Here is a 4,635-nt window from a genome sequence, read left to right on the forward strand (position 1 = left end):
AACAGTTACACACCTCGGTCATATCGTCGTAGTGCTTAGGCGAAGCCCTGCACCGGTAACTTCATCATCACCGTCGCCATGCCGTCATGCTGACAGAACTCTCCCTCATCCTCAACTGGATCAAGAGCTCGAGGGACGTCATCGTGCTAAACGTGTGCTGAACATGAAGGTGCCGTACATTCGGTACTTGGATTGGTTGGATCATGAAGACGTTCGACTACATCAACCGCGTTACTAAACACTTCCGCTTTCGGTCTACGAGGGTATGTGGACACACTCTCCCTGCTCGTTGCTATGCATCTCCTAGATAGATCTTGCGTGATCGTAGGTAAAAAATTTAGTTACTGTGTTCCCCAACATGTACAAGGGGTTACATGCAACTGAGGCAAGGCCTGCACAAAAGGGTGGCTGCCGGGCAGGGCCCGACGGCCGTGCCTTATGGGTAGAAATTGCGGAGATGCTCAATATTCCATGAGTTTTGCAACGGAGTGCCATCTCCGGTATCCAGACGGACCGCGCCAGGTCTAGTGACTCGTACTAGCCGGTAAGGGCCTTCCCACTTCCGTGACAGCTTGTGTGTACTCTTGGCGGACTGAACACGCCTAAGGACAAGGTCAGCTTCCTCAAACCACCGGGCATGAACCCTGCGGCTATGATAGCGACTCAGGGCTTGCTGATAGCGTGCAGCACGCGTAGCAGCCCGGAGACGGTTCTCCTCGAGTAGCACAGCGTCATCACGCCGGTGCTGATCTTGCGCTACTTCATCATAAGCAAGCACTCGAGGCAACCCGTAAATGAGTTCCACGGGGATAACTGCTTCTGCCCCGTAGACCAGGGAGAAACGAGTCTGCCCGGTAGCTCGGTTTGGTGTTTTGAGGGACGAGAGAACTACCGGCAGCTCCTCGATCCTCCGCCTGTCGTGTTTCTGCATTGTATCGAAAGTTCTTGTCTTGAGTCCAGGTAGCACTTCAGCGTTCGCCCTCTCAGCTTGTCCATTGCTCCGGGGGTGTGCCACAGAGGCGAATGAGATCTTGCATCCGAGGGCATGAACATATTGCATGAAGGCGTGGCTCGTGAACTGGGTGCCGTTGTCGGTGATGATCCGTGCTGCAACTCCAAAACGACACACCAATTCTTTCAAGAACTTGATAGCTAACTGAGCAGTCACCTTTCTCATGGCAGTCACTTCCGCCCACTTTGTAAACTTGTCGATGGCAATGAACAAGAATTCAAAACTCCCAATTGCTTGAGGGAAGGGGCCGAGGATATTGAGCCCCTAGACCAAAAATGGCCATGATAGAGGGATTGTTTCAAGAGCTTGGGCAGGCAGGTGTGTTTTCTTGGAATGGAACTGGCAGGCTTCACATGTCGTGACGAGCTCGAGCGCATCTTGGAGGGCTGTGGGCCAATAGAATCCTTACCCGAATGCTTTCCAAACTAATTCCCTTGATCCAATATGGGAGCTGCACATTCCTCTGTGAATCTCAGCCATCAGTTCCTTTCCTTCTTCCTGACAGACACACTTCAATTTCACACCGTTGGGCCGCGTTCTGTACAGAGTGTCATCGACAAACTAATACATACTGGCCCTCCGGGCTACTTTTTCAGCTTCATCTTGGTCGCCGAGAAGCTCTCCAGTTTGGAGAAAGCGGACAATGTGCCTTGCCCTAGTTGGAGCCTGGGGCTCTGCAATGAGGACTAGCGGCACCTCCTCTGCGGCGGGAGCACCAGCCTCGTTCACAGGGTTCATGGACCCAACTGGAGGGGGTGGTCTGGTAGGCTGTGAGGAGTTGTTTCCGGCAGGGAATCTGCCAGGAGCGGGCGGCTCGACCGGGAGGGGCTTTCCGGTGTCCAACTTTATCCTCTTCCGGGACATTGTTGCTGGGGATACGGAGGGTTGAGTGAGATGGAGAACAAAAGTTCCTGGCTCCAAAGGAAGCTTCTGCGCAACACACTTAGAAAGATGATCAGCTATGCTGTTTTTCGCATGGGGTACGTGCTCTATTTGCAATCCGTCGAAGTGCTCCTATAATCTCCTCACTTCCTTGACCTATGCCTCCATCAGTGGCCTTTGGTAATCCTTGTTGACTTGTCTCACCACAAGCTGTGAATCTCCTCAAAGAATCAACTTCTTGATTCCCAATTCTGCTGCAATCCTGAGCCTGCAAGGAGTCCTTCATACTCAGTTGTATTGTTGGTTGCTTCTTCCCGGGCAAAATGCATTTGCACGATGTACATCAAGTGTTCCCCGGAGGGAGCGATGAGAAGCACGCTAGCCCCTGCATCTTGTAGGGGAAAAGGTCCATCGAAATACATAATCCATTCTTGGGGCGATTCCTTGCCGGGGGTGACTGTCTCTGTTATTTCCTCATCAGGGGTTGGCGTCCATTCTGCAATAAACTCTGTCGATGCACTGCTCTGAATAGTTTATGTGCTCTCAAACTTCAAACCAAATCCGGATAACTCCAAAGCCCACTCAACTATTCTACCGGTAGCCTCACGGTTTCGGAGTATCCTTTGCAACGGAAAACAGGTAACAACCGTGATCTCATGGGCTTGGAAGTAGTGGTGAAGTTTCCTTGAGGCCATAATGAGACAAAAGATCAACTTTTGCATGCCAGAGTACCTCGATCTAGCCCCCTATAATGGGGAGCTGACGAAGTACACTGGGCGCTGCACCACTTTCTTCCTTGCCGCGTCCTTGGGGTTGCTATCATTGCCGTGCTCATTGTTTTCCTGATCTTTCTCTGACTCTGCCATTTTCTGCTCACTTTCTGCCTCATCCACATCTCTCTGCGCTACCAGAGCCACACTGACCACTTGGTTGGTCGGAGCTAGGTATAGCAACAACGGCTCCTAGGGTTTAGGGGCAACCAAGGTAGGCACAGAGGACAAGTAGGCCTTCAACTCTTGCAAAGTTGTATCCGCTTCTGGGGTCCACTTCATAGGGCCGACATTCTTCAAAACTTTGAAGAACGGCAGGGCATGCTCACCAGACTTGGAGATGAATCTTCTTAACACGGCAACACATCCCGTCAGGTGCCTCACATCCTTTACTATCCTTGGCGCTTGGATCTACTCGATGGCTTTGATCTTGTCGGGGTTGGCTTCGATCCCGCGGTGTGATACAAAGAACCCAAGCAGCTTGCCTGAGGGAATACAAAATACACATTTCTCCGAGTTAAGCTTCAGATTGATCTTTCATAGATTATCAAATGTCTCTTCCAAATCCTAAACAAGGGTGACCTTATCCTTGGTCTTGACCACAATATCATCCATATAGGCTTCTATGTTTCTGTGCAACTATGGCTCAAAACCAATCTGGATTGCCCTTGCAAAAGTAGACCTGACACTCTTTAATCTGAATGGCATACGAACAAAGCAGTACGTACCACATGGGGTGATGAACGGTGTCTTCTCTTCACCTTCCTTGGACATGATGATTTGGTGGTACCCAAAGTATGCGTCCAAAAAGGAGAGCAAATCACAACCTAAAGTGGAGTCCACAATCTGGTCAATACACGGCAAGGGAAATGGGTCTTTCGGGCATGCCTTGTTGAGATCTATGAAATCTATGGAAAGCCTCCATTTCCCATTAGCCTTCCAGACTACCAGTGGATTTGCCAACCACGTGGGATGCAATAGTCATATGACCAAACCAGCTGCCTGAAGTTTCTTAATCTCTTCTACAATGAACTGCTGCCTCTCCAAAGCCTGCTTCCGTACTTTTTGCTTGACAGGTCGGGCATGTGGGCAGACATCAAGGTGATGCTCGATTACCTCCCCAGGAACACAAGTGATATCAGATGGTTGCCAGGAAAACACGTCGATATTCACCCGCAGGAAGGCAATGGGCGCATTTTCCTATTCATCATCGAGGGTGGTGCTGATAGTAAAAGTACCATCAACGCCAGCCAGCCCTACCGGGACCTTCTTCACTTGGGGTGCAGCAACTTTGGATTTCTTGCTGTTAGAACACTCCGGCACGCCGTCAACGGGTGCCGTGCACTCGGTGGGGGCACGCTTCCCGGACTCCTTGCTGGAGGTCTTACAGCCTCTTTTCTTCCCTTTGCTTTCCTTGGTGGGAGCTGCCGTGGTCACGGCCTCTGCCGCGACCGCATCCCGATACATCTTGTCCACACAAATAATGGCATCCTTCTCATCTGATGGGATTGTGATGACCCCAGTGGCCTGGGCATCTTCAAGGTGTTGTAGGCATAGTGAGATGCCTCCATGAACTTAGCTAGGGCCAGGCATCCCAGAATCCCATTGTACAGCAGGGGGAGATCAACCACATCAAACACAATCCTCTCAGTCTGGTAGTTCAGTTCTCCCCCAAACATTACTAGCAACGTGATCTTTTCTTTAGGATGGCTCCTGCCGGGATTAACTCCTTGAAATGTGCCGGTAACCTCTAGCTCATCTTCTCCTATCTGAAGTTTGCTGATGACCGTCGAGGAAATCAGATTTAACCCGGCCCCGCCGTCCACAACATCTTTGTGACCTTGAGGTTGCAAATTGTTGGAGAGACCAACAACGACAAACATCCTACCGCAGTGGTACGGCCAGGATGGTCCTCTTCATCAAAGATAATGGGCGTACTGGACCATTTGAGCAGCTTTCGTGCTTCTAGCG

The sequence above is a fragment of the Triticum dicoccoides genome, chromosome 2A, assembly GCF_002162155.2.
Source record: "Triticum dicoccoides isolate Atlit2015 ecotype Zavitan chromosome 2A, WEW_v2.0, whole genome shotgun sequence".
NCBI classification, from domain to species: Eukaryota; Viridiplantae; Streptophyta; class Magnoliopsida; order Poales; family Poaceae; genus Triticum; species Triticum dicoccoides.